Source organism: Schistocerca nitens, chromosome 2, assembly GCF_023898315.1.
Source record: "Schistocerca nitens isolate TAMUIC-IGC-003100 chromosome 2, iqSchNite1.1, whole genome shotgun sequence".
In the NCBI taxonomy this organism is placed as follows: domain Eukaryota; kingdom Metazoa; phylum Arthropoda; class Insecta; order Orthoptera; family Acrididae; genus Schistocerca; species Schistocerca nitens.
This window is the reverse complement of record NC_064615.1, coordinates 381,279,128-381,296,084: the sequence shown is the minus strand read 5'-3', so window position 1 is coordinate 381,296,084 and position 16,957 is coordinate 381,279,128.

Here is a 16,957-nt window from a genome sequence, read left to right as displayed (position 1 = left end):
GCATTCCTCAATGCTAATAACTTTTACATTTCAGCACTCAAGCGAAGAAATATATGTATTTAGAATAAAAAGTTTTGAGTATAGCTAAATTATATGACTTATCAAGGAAATATGAATTATGTCTTTGTATCAAATGAACTACACTTTCCATTATTCGATGATTTGAATCCAAAATCTATAGTAAGTTACATGAATCCTTTAAATTACGAAGAACAAATCAGTGATAGAAAATGTGTTAGAACTTTTGGACTTATAAGCACAAGTGGGGAGGCAAAGTCAAAAGGAGTATTCAAACGAGAATAAATCGGATGATGCTTTTGGCAACATCATTAGTTAATGGTTGAATTCCTTGAAGTACGTCGTAACAAAAAGGATCCATGAAGCCATAAGGATTTTGCTTTCAAAAAGGAGAATCTTGGACGGTGCAACCTAACCAGTTCTCTTACAGGAAGAGTTTCCCTTTTGGTCATTGCTAATTCTTTTGGAATGAATGTTGCATGTGAATTCGAATATCCCTGTCTCTTCCACTCTTCCCATTGTGGGCCGCGTAGAAGATCAACGACAAAGGGGGCCGCGTAGAAGACCGACTACAAATGTGGACGTCGGGGACATGCAAGACCCGGGGGAGTTTAGCACCGCAAGATATTGTCCTAGGAACAAGATTGTAAAACGAGAATTCACGTTATTCATTGTAAAACGTTTTTTTTTTTTTTTTTTTTTTTTTTGCTAGAGGCACAAACCACTCTTCTCCAAATCGTGATACAAATTGATCCCTGTCTTTCCTTTAGAGATGAATTTCAAATTTATTTTTGTTCTTCTATAGGCTTTCCTATCTTCTATGTACCGTAGGCTGGGGGTCTAAGCTTAAGAGGTTTTCCAAGATTTCCCTGCTTAAGAAAGTTCCCGAATGGGTAGACCCTGACATCAGTTCATGTAAGATCATCTTCCTTGGTTGTGCACAGCAAACATAACACCTAGATGCACGTAAAAGCAATACAGCCGCGGTACCTGTCTCTTCATTTCTTCTGTCTTCAACATTTCTTTTCTTCGTCTGTCTCAAACATAATATTCTCTTTCACTCGGAGGACTGACAATCATCACTTCCGGGCTATCCACGCTAATAGATAGCTCGCGAAGTGTGTTCGGTAAATCAAAATTGAGCTCACAAACTTCGCTCGCTCCGAGGGGCATTGTAATCTCCCCACGAAAAAATTACCCTCTACCACACAATAATTAATAATGGTCAATCAAATCATCCACAATTATTTACTTTTGAAAAGTATCTGATCAGATTTTTTAGTAATATATGCGCCGACAGCTCGTCGACGCCAAGGTATTTTTCTAGTACGTTTATTCTTTGGAATAACACAGAGATACAGAGATGTATGCTCCATGGTGATTATAGAGGGAGAAGGACACAGCTTCGGAAGTATCGTTTGGAGGATTGTCGGATTGCTAAAAGAGATTTTATTTACTCTTCTTCGCGCTGAAACGAGCTAGGAACGTTTGTGCCGCTAGCGTGATAGATAAAGAGAAAGACAAAGCCTGTAAAAGCAAATTATATGAGACTTGAAATCCACAGAAAACGGAACATGTACGGAAATGGATTCAATATACAATTTTCCTCAGAAATAAGGTTTGTGACCATTTTATTCTAGAGTGAATGACGAATGAGTTCTCTGTCTGAATCATTGATGATTGTCTGGGCCCTGTAATTAATTGGGAAGTTTCAGCTGTGACGAAGAGAGCCTGCAATCTCTGAGTTTTTATAAATCGTCCAAAAAGGCTTCGTCCACATCTGAAATCTTAGATCTGTCGTAAACTGAACGAATTGTTCAAACGATCGATTTTCCCAACTGAATGCAGCGCTTAATAATAATAACAAATGTAAAGATCTTTTCCAGCAAGCCAGCCGCTGAATATTAAGACGAAGGGCTCCACCAGAGATTCTACTAGGCTGATTTCACGTAAATAATATATTTAAACTGTACACAGATAAAGGACAGAGAGAGGGAGAGAGAGAGAGAGAGAGAGAGCGAATGAAATTCTAGAAAATACTCAGAATCCTCCATTAGCATAATTGTTTGTCTGTCTTTTCACGGATCAGCCTACATATAAACCACGAAGCCCTGACTTTATTGTACCGATTTATGGGTGAGAGTGAAGGAGTAATAAAGGCGACAGATACACCTCTGTACAGACAAAACATTACACCAAGTTAGCGGCAAGCTGCATTCACATACTTACATCATTTAAAGTAGAGAGAATTCATTAGACCATGACAACAGCAATCCAGATAGGGCAGTTAAATGCACATAACAGTTGGCTGGTCATGCAGGAGCTTCGGAGGGTGGTGGACGAGACGAGCCTTGACGTGCTCTGTCTACAGGAGCCATACTCTCTTTCAGGGAATATAGCATTTGCTGCCGTGAATTGGCAGGTAGTAAGTAAGCTTTGGGAACGTCAACAGAGGGTTACGAATCACAGTGCTCTCACATCTTTCAGATAATCACTGTAATGTCGTAGAGCTCCAGTCACCAGTGGGCATCATGTACTTGCGGAATATGTACTTTCAGTACGGCACCAAAATAGAAGTATACCTTGACCAACTCATGCTGGTGTCTATGGTGCTGAGAAGGCACAAGATTGTAGTGGCGGAAGACGTAAATGCCAAATGCCCCCCCCCCCTTCCCCCCTCTCCCGCTATGATACAGTGGCACTCGAGATGAAAGAGTCTGAAAAATGGAAGAGACCATCATGTCCTTACAGCTTCTTGTCGCTAACAAACCAGGAATCCGCCCACCTATACTGGCGGAGAGGGTGAGGGCACAAACATTGATGTCACGTTAACGTCAGCAAATATTGCTGCCAATATTCAAAATTGGATGGTCAAAGACAGGGTCACCACTAGTGACCATAACCTTATTACTTTTAAGCTCTCTGACAAAGAGTGTCATTGGAACACAGGGTGGGAAGTGCAGCCTAACTTTAATAAAACTGATTGGGAGCGCCTTGCAAGAGAGTTTGAGGTCCCGATATGGGCGGAAGGTGACGTAGACGTCAATAGACACACCGAAGAGCTGGTGAGTGGACTCACCAGGGCGGTGAGGGCACCTGTACTAACCAGGAGGAGAGCCGTAGCGGCCTCTCCGTCACCATGGTGTGCAGAAGTAGGGCAGATCATTCAGTCTGCCAGGAGGGCGAGGAGATATAACCAGCGAATTGTCGTCTGGGAAGGGAAACAACGTTGGCTGCGAATCTGTAGAGACGTCAAGGAGCAGTTCCAGAAGGAGCTACAAACAGTTAGGCTCCAGAGCTAGGAAAAATTGTTCAGAGCTAATTGACTATTGATCCATGGGGCATTCCCACCGTTAGGGAGGGGAACTGGATGACGGGATCCTGGCACGAAACTGCTGAGGTCCTCCTCCAACCCCTGCTCCCCGACGATAAAGTAGAAGAGGACACAGAAGAGCAACGCCTAATTAGGCAGGCAGTTCATGGAGAATATGAGAACAACATGGTGGTGTATCCATTCTCTGAAGAGGAAGTGGAAGCACATATAAGATTCTTAAAGAAAGGCAAGGCACCAGGACCAGACGGCACAGTAGCAGAAGTAGTGCAATACCTCACTCCACAACTGGTAACACCTCTGACAAGAATAAACAATGAGGAATTGTGCCTCGGGATGTTTCGTTCCATCTGGAAACAGGCCAATGTGGTGATCATCAAGAAAGTCCAAGACAAAGATCCAAAGGAAGTAAAGTCCTATAGACCGATCTGTCTGTTGGACCTGCTAGGCAAATTGTTAGAGCAGTTGCTAGCTGACAGACTGATAGCACACCGAGTGCTGTGTGGGATGAGCGGCAGGCAGTTTGGCTTTCGGTCAGGGTGATCTGCGTCTGACGCAATTGCCCTGGCGGCTGAGGTCTGTGGGTCGTCTCCACACAAGTACATAGTTGTTATCGTGGTTGACATCAGTGGCGCCTTTGACAATCTGTGGTGGCTTTCGCTCTTCTCCTGCTTGCGGGAGAAGGACTGTCCAGGGTCGCTATTTGGCTGTCTGGCTATCGTCCCCTAGTGGCAAAAAAAAAAAAATTACGGAGTGTCCACAGGGCTCTGTTCTGGGGCCACTCTTTTGGGACATAAATATATAGCCTCTCCTGGAGAGCCTGGAGAGCAGTGCAGATGTGATAGAGGCGATAGCCTACGCAGATGACCTCCTACTGCTGGTGGGCGGCCATAGCAGCGAGGATCTGCAACATAAAATTGAAAGGGCAATGACCATAATGATACAATGGTGCCAAACAACAAAAATTAAAATAGCACCCAACAAATCAACGTATTTATTACTCAACGGCCAATTGGCTGGAATTTCGACGGTGAGAATCGAGCGTTCGCCAGTTATTCGGCGTCGTGAGGCCCGATACTTGGGTGTCATCATAGATGAAAGATGGAGCTTCGCCAAACATATCGAAGCGGTGACCCAGAGGTCGTTGGAAGCATTGCGATAAATTTGCAATCAGAAGAAGGGGTGAAGAACTATGGTAGGAACTTTATGGTAAAGAAGAGACTTTAAGAAGGACTTACCAACTGCTGCCTAACATCAAGGAACAGCTCCAACTTACGCACTTTAAACCAAGTAAAGGATTTCTGCACTTCCTTACGGGGAAGAGGCCGTACCCGCATATTTTTGCCTATTCGGGTAGAGGGCTATCCCCTCGTGTGACTGTGGTGCTGAAATAGGCACTCTGGACCATGTGATCTACAAATGTCCCATTTTCGATGACGTAGCTACCGATTTAACAAATCAGTTACCTAATAGAGACACTTATCACCTGATTAGAAATCCATTCACATTTAGAATCATCGATAGTCTTGCAACGAAGTTGAACCCCGGTACTACTCAATTCTTTAGAAAATCAGAAATTACAATTTCACCACAGTTATTTAAAGGAGATAGAAAGTCCGGGATCACTGGTGATGGACAAGCTTGTGATTATTGTACAATTTTAATTTGACCCAAAACAAATTTTATAATACACTTCAATTCGGACATTTGCCCTCTTACTGATGCAATATACAAATATTCACTTTAAATAAATTACATAAACACGAGTAAGAATTATATTATTTTGCGTCCGCAACCAAAATCATTGATATTAGGCACTGTGAATAATCAAACAATCGTTCTTGTTTAACTATGTCTCAAGAGACTAATAACACTATACTCTTCCAACCAAAGCTACACAGCAACATAATACCACAACTACATAAAGAACAAAGAAATCTTAAAGCTTAGTAAAACTGAACTGCCCACATAAAGGTCCACAGTGACACATGCTTATACTAAAAATACAAGGTGGGCCAACCACGGTCGCAAAACTTGCACACAAAAATAATAAGTTGCATGTTCATTAGAGACGCACAGATGATTGAAATAGGTGTTAAATAAGAATGGCTACTAATAACTCAACCAGTAAAATAACTTACAGAAACGCTAGTATTATAACAGGGTGGCTTCAATTAACTAACGGACATAATGTTTCTCAATTTGCACTTAACTTCAGAAAATAGCGCCAAGGCCCATAGCAGTGTTTGCAAGCAATAACGCTACGGCCGGCAGACAATACAAGCGTTCACTGCCCACGGATTGTGCACAGGGTCACATAGCAGGTGGTATATAGTTATGTATAATCCGACCGACACCACAATGAGCGGTCCATAACCGCGCCGACGCCAGAGAACAAGCTGTCTTAACAAATGGCCTGTAGCACAAATAGATTGCAATGAAAACAAGGTCAAATCACAGCCACACTGGAATAAATAATAAGCAGACCCCCAAATTCTTACGGAGCAATACTCTAACGTTACCCGCCTCCCAGTAAATTAGAGGATAACTTTAGAGATCACTTCCAGTTGCCTTCAGGCACTTTCAGCATTAAATAAACAAACCAAATGCTGTAGTGACAAATGATTAAACCATCAACTCTACGGCTTCCGGGCACGTACACAACCGCAGTCAGTCCCAAAGGTGGCAATATGCGCTAAAACAAGTTAAAATTTGCATGAAAACCACTTAAAATACACACTCCACGGATAAACAGAAACGGAATGTGGAACATAAGTCTCCATAAAAATAGCCGCTGTTGAACCAAGTTCAGAATCATCTCCGACAGCTACCCATGCTGCCATAAGTTTCAACAATCTTCTTTGTTGAACACAGGATGAAAGTCATACGTAACTTGGAGCTTTCAAATTACGAGCTGGGAAGCTGTTCAGCGTGAGACGACGAACCCACCACAATTTTTCACGTCAAGGCCCCCAATGATCGGCACCGTACATCCAGCGCGCACATCCAGCGCGCGCTGAAAGACAAGGGTGGCGGGCACGGCGAGGCCCATGCACCACGGTTAGGGCCGTGGGCTTGTTTTCAACACAAGGTGGCTCGTTGAACGCCGAACGGAGACTCTCTCGTCACACGTTCACCCGGAAAATCGCCGGGGAAGCAGTCAAAGATAGCAGGACAGCCGAATATCGATATCAGCGATACAAGTGGAGCGCCCTACCGCCAGCCGCCACGGGTCAGAGGTATCAGCAAAAGTCCTGCAAGAATATCGAGGGGAAATCTATGAACAGTACATCATAAAACGACATTTCCCGCACCTATCCCATTCCGGCAGGGCGTGGATTGGCCGATCGCCGTTACGATCGGAATCCGTTACGTCTTGGAACAGGGGGAAGGTGAAAAAACACCCCGGATTTGACTCTGCACACTAATGATGACTAGTAGTAGTTGGTAGTTTTTTAAGTAGGAAGTAGTTTTTTGAATATTGATTGACAATACCTGCAGCGATTTCTAGCTAAGGCCAGCCCAATGACAGGGGCACGCCCACTGGGGTTAGCTCGGTGGGAACGGCAAAAAATTGTAGGTTTATAGATGCACCGGCACGCTTGTAACGTTGCAGTAGTTAGTTTACTGGGATATTTATGATAGCATTAAGAGGTAGTAGTACTTACCCATAGCGTAAATAACATCGTTATATCCTGTAGAAGTAAGATATTAGAAAATTTAGAATAGAATAAATCTGCTAATAAAACCATTATATTGTAGGTAATTAAGACCCACTAACGTGTAAAGTGGTGGGTTATCGTGTATCATACATCTGTTTGACGAAAAAAAAAGAATGTGAAGTTAGTCTGACAGCATATTCTGATAAACACACACACAGGATTGGATGGCACCGTTCAAAAAAAAATGGTTCAAATGGCTCTGAGCACTATGGGACTCAACTGCTGTGGTCATAAGTCCCCTAGAACTTAGAACTACTTAAACCTAACTAACCTAAGGACAGCACACAACACCCAGCCATTACGAGGCAGAGAAAATCCCTGACCCCGCCGGGAATCGAACCCGGGAACCCGGGCGTGGGAAGCGAGAACGCTACCGCACGACCACGAGATGGCACCGTTCACAATCAACGTTATTTCACAATTAAAATAGTCAGTATTTGCATTCCAACCGCGTAATCCGTTGCGATATACTGAAGGTATTGTTGAAGTACTAGCATCCAGTGAAAGTACGTGTAACACGTTACTCATGAAATTCACTGTTAAAAAGAAGCTTAATAAGTCAACGAAAACAACAGTCTTGAATGAAATCCAGACCTTTAGCTGCTTACAGGTGCTGATAAATATCAACGGGGACAGTTGAAAATGTGTGCCCCGACCAGTACTCGAACCTGGGATCTCTTGCTTACATGACAGACGCTCTATCCGACTGAACTATCGAGGACACAGAGAAAAATTCAACTGCAGGGACTTATCTCTGGCACGCTCCCATTGATTCCCACACTTCCAACTTATTGTCCACATGCTACATTTGTAGTGCCCCTGCCAAGTATACTCATTACGCGCTGCAGTAAATCTGCCGATTCCCGTATGAGTTCGGGCAATGTGAGCGCATCCACACTGAAGAAAATCATTGGCCGGTAAGCCTTATCCATATGAAGATGGGGTATCTGTTCTTTCGGACAGGTCCGAAAGAAAAGATACCATCTTCATATAAAACCAGCCGGTCGCTGCAAGTGTTACCTGGCTGAATTACCGGAAGTTATTTGAAAGTTGTATACGCCAGGAGAAACTCAGCTCTCATATTCGTTCGTTCATTACACGAGCGTCCGCATGAGCGAATCGCTACGCTTATATTTCAAAAAGTCGGTGTGCCATATCAGAAAAGCACCTACGTCTTGATATGAAAACAATTCAACAACAGATGTTTCTTTCATTTGGAGCCTTTAATTAGAGTCATTCCAGTGTATGTCGTCTTCCCGTCACCATCCCGACGCGTTTTTTTATTGGTCTTCCGACACGGCACAAGTAATCGAAAATCGTCACCTTTTAGACAACATTAATATTGAGCGGTGAACGCTGATATGAAACGTACAACTTGCGTTGGAAACACTTTAATTACGTCAAAATAACTTGAGAAACACGTGCTGCAGCCACGGCATCAGCACTGCACAATGCCCAAGCCCAATGACAACTAAGATACGGCTGCTGACGCACTCTATTCTCCCCAGAGGAGCGATTATCGATAGTTTGGCGATATAGCAGTACGCTTACAAAACTTCAGTATGATACTTAAAAGGAAATTATTGTAGGAATTTACTATGTGTATTTCATTCAGTAATTAGACTTTGTCGAGGAATTGGATTACTGAATGAAAACGAGCAACATATTGTACGGTTGGCAAAAATTGATTGTAACGAATCGAACATTCCAACAGATACCAGTGAATTCTCGTACATATCTCCGAAACCAATTGCAGCAAAATGTATGGTATAGCAAACACCATACAAAATATAATAATGCACGTTACTGTCACTGACCCCCCATGATCCATCGACCTTGCCGTTGGTGGGGAGGCTTGCGTGCCTCAGCGATACAGATAGCCGTACCGTAGGTGCAACCACAACTGTATCTGCTGAAAGGCCAGAAAAACGTGTGGTTCCTGAAGAGGAGCAGCAACCTTTTCAGTAGTTGCAGGGGCAGCGGTCTGGGAGATTGACTGATGTGGCCTTGTAATATTAACCAAAACGGCCTTGCTGTGCTGTTACTGCGAGCGGCTGAAAGCAAGGGGAAACTACAGCTGTAATTTTTCCGGAGGGCATGCAGCTTCACTGTATGGTTAAATGATGATGTCGTCCTCTTGGGTAAAATATTCCGGAGGTAAAATAGTCCCCCATTCGGATCTCGGGGCGGGGACTACTCAGGATGTCGTCGTTATCAGGAGAAACAAAGCTGGCGTTCACCGGATCGGAGCGTGGAATGTCAGATCCATTTATCGCGCAGGTAGGTTAGAAAGTTTAAAAGTGAAATGGATAGGTTAAAGTTAGATATTGTGGGAATTACTGAAGTTCGTCTCCCTTCAGATAGTGAAGGGAGACGAAAATTTAAGTCATGGGGAACTGCAATTCGATAGTAGGAAAACGAAGAGAAGGAGAACTAGTAGGTGAATATGGAATGGAGGTAAAGAATGAAAGAGGAAGCTGCCTGCTAGAAGTTTGCACAGAGAATAACTTGATCATAACTAACACTTAGTTCAAGAATCATGAAAGAAAGTTGTATATTAATGGAAGAGGTCTGGAGACACTGCAAGGTTTCAGATAGATTATGTAATGGTAAGACAGACATTTAGGAACCAGGTTTTAATTTGTAAGACGTTTACAGCGGCAGATGTGGACTGACCACAATCTATTGGTTATGGACTGCAGATTAAAACCGAAGAAATTGCAAAATGTAGGAATTTAAGGAGATGGGACCTGGATAAACTGAAAGAAACAAAGGTTGTAGAGAGTTTCAGAGATTCAATTGCGGAGCGATTGACAAGAACGGGGAACGAAATACAGTAGAATGGGTAGCTTTGAGAGATGAATTAGTGAAGGGCAGAGGATCAAGTAGGTAAAAAGACGAGGGCTAGTAGAAATCCATGGGTAACAGAAGAAATACTGAATTTTATTGATGAAAAGAGGAAATATAAAAAAATGTAGTAAATCAAGCAGCCAAAAGGAATACAAACGTCTCAAAAATGAGGTCGACAGGAAGTGCAAAATGGCTAAGCAGGGATGGCTAGAGGACAAATGTAAGGATGTAGAGGCGCATATCACTAGGGGTAAGATAGATACTGCCTACAGGAAAATTAAAGAAATCTTTGGAGAAAAGAGAATCACTTACAGGGAGCGAAAGGCTATTTACAATTTGTACAGAAATCAGATGACAGTTATAAGAGTCGAGGAGCATGAAGAGAAGCAGCGGTTGGGGAGGGAGTGAAACAGAGTTGTAGCCTATCCCAAATGTTATTCAATCTGTATCTTGAGCAAGCAGAAAAGGAAACAAAAAAAATCGGAGTAGGAACTGAAATCCATGAAGAAGAAATGAAAACTTCGAGGTTTGCCAATGACATTGTAATTCTGTCAGAGACAGCAAACGATCTGTTGTAGAGAGGAATGGACAGTGTGTTGAAAGGAGGATATAAGATGAACATCAACAAAAGCAAAACGAGGAAAATGGAATGTAGTCGAATTAAATCAGATGATGCTGAGAGAATTAGATTGGGATATGAGACAGTTAAAGTAGTAAATGAGTTCTGCTATTTGGGGAGCAAAATAACTGATGATGGTCGAAGTAGAGAGGATATAAAATGTAGACTGGCAATGGCAAGGAAAGCATTTCTGAAGAACCTCGATGGCTCAGAGGAGCACACACAGAGGTATACTAACAATCTTTCTTTCCACGAACAATACTAGACTGGAATAGAAGGGAGAACCGATAGCGGTACTCAATGTACCCTCCGCCACACATCGTCAGGTGGCTTGCGGAGTATTGATGTAGATGTAGATGTAGATCCTTGTAAATGTCACTAGTCATCAGACATAGAAACTCCGCGGCAGTAGGAAAATCGTAAGAGGGCACAAATCTCGTATTCCTTTTGGAAAGAAAAAGTCCAAAAGGAATGCGAGATTTGTTATCATTCTAGTACTGAGCACGTTTCCTGTTTTGGTCAGCATTCTGTTTATTACTGAAAATATTCTCTCCACATTAGTCGACGAAAGGGATAAGTATAGCAGCGACATCATCATGCTGATAACTTGGGGAACATAGGTGTACCATCTCCCCGTCTCAGCTTACGGATTGCGTTCCTGAATTCAGCCGGATTTGTAGTCTTCGATGGTACCTCTTAATTTCTCAATAGCCTCCGCTCAGTGTGAGTTTATTGAATGTCATTTTTAATTAAACTTGGAAACTTTGATGTAAGACTGGCAACAATCGGAACTCTCTTGTCTCTAATGCAAATTGAGTCAGGTGCCTCGGAATCTTTTAGAACATTATCACTAAAAGAAACCGTTTCAATTTCTGTTCAGCACTCCCATTCAGAAAGTCTAAGCGTCGAAGTTTAAAGTTCCTCAGTTGGTCACAAGTTAGATCTTTGTTTTTATCAATGTTAACGAAACCTTTGCTTATAAGTACAATTCGTCAAGAGATTAAAATGAGTGGGATTTCGATACTGAACTTCTTTCAAGTGGGTTGACTATAGATAATTTTCCTTCATGCAACATTCTAACACCATTTTGAAGTGTCGCCTCAGAATCACATTACATCGTGTGGATTTGAGGAGAATCTAATTGCATCTTAAGATTAAGTGTTTTGAAGATAGGCAACACAAAATTCAAAGTTCAAGGAAGAGTCTTGTAGTACTACCATTTAATTTCTGCAGAATTATGTCACTTGCCAAAAGTCTGCCGTTAGCCACATTATCGGTGAAAAACAGTTTCCTAGAATCATACTGCTCAAGCAGCCGGGATACAACCTTACGTAAAGAGAGCCAGCTTGTCTGACTGGGATGAGGTAATTTGTTCTGTTTCACTTTTACAAATTTCTGAAACTCTTTCAGTTTACCAACACGTTTAGGGCTATACATGAAATAATTATACACATCCCTCTCTAGGTCTTCTATGCCTGTAGGAAGGGTTAAAGAAGGATAGTAAGCGCATAGCGTAAATGAATGGCAAGTGCATTTCATAACGAACAGCACTGGGACATCTTGCTTAAACAAAGTGGATAAGGAACAACTAGCCCCTAACATAACTTTCGCTCCATCCGCTGCGAAACCAGTCATATTCTCTTTCTAAGGAATGTTATAGTCACAGAAGAACTTGACAGTCTCCTAATATAATGTAACACTAGTAACATCAGTAAGTGGAATTAGCCTTAGAAAGGCATAAGTTATTTCGCTTCTTTCACTCAGAACACGAACTGCCAGACACAAATGTTTTATGCACCAGTTCTCTGTCGATACATCAGCACTGAGGCTAAATATGCTCTGATTTATCACCTACTGTGATACATACATCCGACAACACTGTAGATAAACAAGAGGAATATATGTACATAGAGGTCAAATCCATTAACAGAAAGTGCTTAATATGTGTCCTTTACAAACCTCCTAAAGTAGGTGGGTTCGCCTGCTTCAAAACTGCCCTCTCAAGTCTCGAATCGTCATATAAACATGTAATTATAGCAGGTGACACTAACATTAATTTTCTGCTCGATAGTCCTTCCAGTGGGAAATTTAAGAGGATGCTTTCTTCCTCAAATATGAGGCTACTTCAGCTGGCACCTACTCATAGCACGACTACCAGTCACACTTTCATAGATATATTCGCAGAATCTCCTAGAAAGAAACAAAAACTGTCTACATACCGAGACTTCAAACGCATAAATTTGCCTGAACTCGAAACTGAGGCACAAGAAATAGTTTGGGGATGACTCCTACTCACCTCATGGACATAAACGAAAAACTTCAGGATTTCACTAACAAAATTACTCATCTATCTGACAAATATGCTCCAATAAAGACTAGAAAAGTAAAAAGGAAACCTGCTCCTTGGCTGACTGATGAACTAAAACAGCTCATGAGTCTCACAGACGCTGCACATCGAGCATACAAGATACACCCTACACCTGAAAATCACACTGTATACAAGCAGTAACGAAACATAGTGAAGCGGTGAGAAACGCTAAGCTACATTAACTGACAATAGACGTAGACCAGCAATCCTTTAGAAAAATCTCCGTAGTCTCGGTTTAGGCAAAATGAAAGTTGCAGAAAATGCCATGGTCTCAGCTGAACAACTAAACCGATTCTTCACGTTACCTACAACCACAATTGAACCACAAAAAAATATCATTGATAACTTCATGGGGATGAACGACTGTAGCAAAGAAAAATACTGTCTACAACACGTCACCAATACTGTCAAGAAAGCCATCATACGGGTTAGGCCAGCATCTACTGTACATGATTGCATCACTATCCAGATGGTAAAACTTATTATTGATCCACTACTGCCCTCTATAACAGACATTTTCAACGATTCCTTAATCACAAGTGTTTTCCCTGAGGTGTGGAAACTGAGACACATTAAACCACTGCCCAAAAAGTACATTGCCACTGCACCCTCTGACTATGGCCCCATCTGCATTCTTCCTGCACTATCAAAAGCCTTACAAGGGAACCTCCTCATCGCACCCCCGTCAGATTTAGTTATAAGTTGGCACAGTGGACAGGCCTTGAAAAACTGAACACAGATCAATCGAGAAAACAGGAAGAAGTTGTGTGGAACTATGAAAAAAATAAGCAAAATATACAAACTGAGTAGTCCATGAGCAAGATAGGCTACATCAAGGACAGTATGAGCTCAGGAGCGCCGAGGTCCAGAGGTAATTAATTTTAGTTTGTTTTATTACTTTTAAATGTTAGTTGAAAATTATGTACTACTGTGGAATGTTATGACTAATAAAAAAAAGTGGTTAGCGTGAGTAGCTGCGAAACGAGAGGTCCGTGGTTCAAGTCTTTCCTCCAGTGAAAAGTTTAATTTGTTATTTTCAGACAATTATGTGACGCACATGCCGTCACCAGTGTCGTATAGAATATATCAAACGTGTTTTCCTGTGGAGGAATCGGTTGACCTATGACTTTGCGATCAAATATTATCGGTTCCCATTGGAGAAGCACGTCCTTTCGTCTACTAATCGCACGGTTTTGCGGTGCGGTCGCAAAACACAGACACTAAACTTATTAGAGTGAACAGAGACGTCAATGAACGAACAGACAGATCATAACTTTTCGAAAATAAAGATAGTAAAACTTTCACTCGAGGGAAGACTTGAACCACGGACCTCTCGTTCCGCTGCTGCTCACGCTAACCTCGGGACCACGGCGCTGCTGAGCTCCCATTGTCCTTGATGTTGCCTATCATGCCCATGGACTACTCAGTTTGTATATTTTGCTTATTTTTTTCACAGTTCCACACAACTTCTTCCTGTTTTCTCGATTGATCTGTGTTCAGTTTTTCAAGACCTATCCACTGTGCCAATTTATAACTAAATCTGAGGGGGGTGCGATGGGGAGGTTCCCTTGTTAGAATATATAGTCCATGACCAGCTCACCAACTACCTAACTACTAACAACCTACTAGACGAATACCAATCAGGTTTCCGTAAACATCGAAGCACAACATCCGCAGTTATAAAGGGGACAGATGACCTGAAACTTGCCATGTATAAACAACAAGCGACAGTCATTTGCTTCTTAGATTTCAGCAAAGCATTTGATACTGACGACTTCGACATCTTACTTACCAATCTTAGCGGTCTAAATTTCTCACCAAGTGCAGTGCAATGGTTTCGCTCATACATGACGTTTCGTCAGCAACGCGTCCTGTCCGGGAATATAAAGTCACAATGGCGGCAGGTAATGTTAGGCGTCCCCCAAGGCTCAGTATTAGGTCCTCTACTCTTCTCTCTGTATGTGAATTATGTGTTATCAGTTCTGACCTACTGCAACTATCACATGTATGCTGATGACCTTCAGTTGCATATAAGTGCAAAACCAATCAATCTTAACAAAACTATTGAAAATTTCAATACTGACCTCGAGGCACTATCAAAATGGGAATAGAACATAGGGCTAAAACTCAACCCAGGCGGTACTTGTATGTCACTCTAAGCTCATTAGCCCAAAACATAGGGAATCCGTACCATTTCCTGAAATCTTGCGTGCGATATATTTGTGACGTTCGACTTTTTGATCAGATTCCACCAGCATATGCACAACTGTCATGGCTGCGTGCAGACAAACGCAGAGATCTCCATACACTCTGTCTCATCTACTGTCTTATAAGCGTACACTGTCCCTCATATCTCTCCTCGTCCTTAACTCTCATGTCTGAACATGATAGAAACGCACGTTCCCATCATAATAAAATCCTCTCTGTTCCACTACATCGCTCAGCCACCTTCCCGAAGTCCTTTACTGTAGCTGGAACCCGACTCTGGAAGAACCTCCCTCGTTATATTACAGAACGTAAAAGCATGTCCGGCTTCAAAAAACAGTTAATGACGTATCTACTTAAGCAACAGTAATACCTTCCTCTGTACATGAATGCACTTCACCCTATTACTTCCTTCTTTCCTACTAGATGTTCCTCAGTTCCCAGTCTTTTTTTTTTTTTTTTCTTACCTCATGTTGCCTCCTTAAATCTCCCTTTCCCGAAACTCTCTATACCAGTAAACATCTACTTTATACACCAATATATTAATGTATATCTGCACAAATCTTCATTACTATTGCCAATTTTTCTCATGTTTACCATTACTATTTCATTTTTTCTTTTACTGTTATTATTATTTTTTTATCATAATTTTATGTACAGCAGGTGTTATAAAAATACTGCCAGTATTTACTTTATTAGGTCTTAGTCGTTACTCTTCATTCATATTGTCACTAGATTAATCTATTTTTTTTATTTCAAACTACTGTCATGATGTAACTATGATGTGTAAAATGATGCATGTGCGGAATACTGGTCCGATGTAAGAGAGGACCTGATGGCCCTAATCTGATCAGGTTAAATAAATAAATAATAAATAAATAAATTTATTTGTCTTAAGCTCGTCAGTTAGTTTCGAGAAACCTGCCTTGCCTTTAACGTTATTTGTGATTCCAGCTACTTTTGTTTTGCCACAATGAATATGTTTTGCAGCTTGTGAATCAGGACACGCTGGGTGGATGAGTTTCGGTGAATGTTCAGTAACCCGAAGTGGCAAATCATGATCTACAACAAAACTAGAAAGGCGAATTTCACTGGCCTTAATTGTGTCATGTAATCTTGAGTTGCAACTAATTGATGACGTATTACTAAGTTTATGTTGCCTTTGTCGAACACCACATTCTGTTATATGCGTCTTACCACTCACGTACCTTTAATATAGCACTTTTCCCAGGAGTAATTCTTAGATCACAATCACAAGAACAGCATTAGGCGTTATAAGGACCTTTCTTGCTGCTTCTGAGCCAACCACTATACACTGTTTCTTTTTCCAATTGGGGATTATATTTCGTAGCATATTTTACCGTTTTGGTCGCCGCCAACACAGATTCAGTACCCGACTTCAAACTCATATCTAAACAAGCACAGCACTGCACTACTTTTCACAAGCTGACGGTGTCATCTGGTGGCAGCTACGAACTGCCCAGTGCCTTGCACGCGCTTTGTTGCTCATATGCTCCTTTGTTGAATCGGCGTAACTTTGATTACATCAGCTGGTTTTGCCGGCATTTGAGTCCATACAGTACAGCAGTAATACGGCAGTAATTAACACAATGTCTCATTGTGGATAGAATAGATAGGTATACGTCATGTAACAGCATATACTATCGATGAAGGGAAATTGGAAAATTTCGGAAGATTTACTCAAAATATCAGAAAAATCCGAAAATTTTGGACGATATACATAAAATTCCGTATTTTGTGGAATAATCAAAAAATCGGAAGATCTTCCGAAGATTCACAGGACGTGGCATCACTGTCAACGATGACGGAACTTTCTTTCCTGA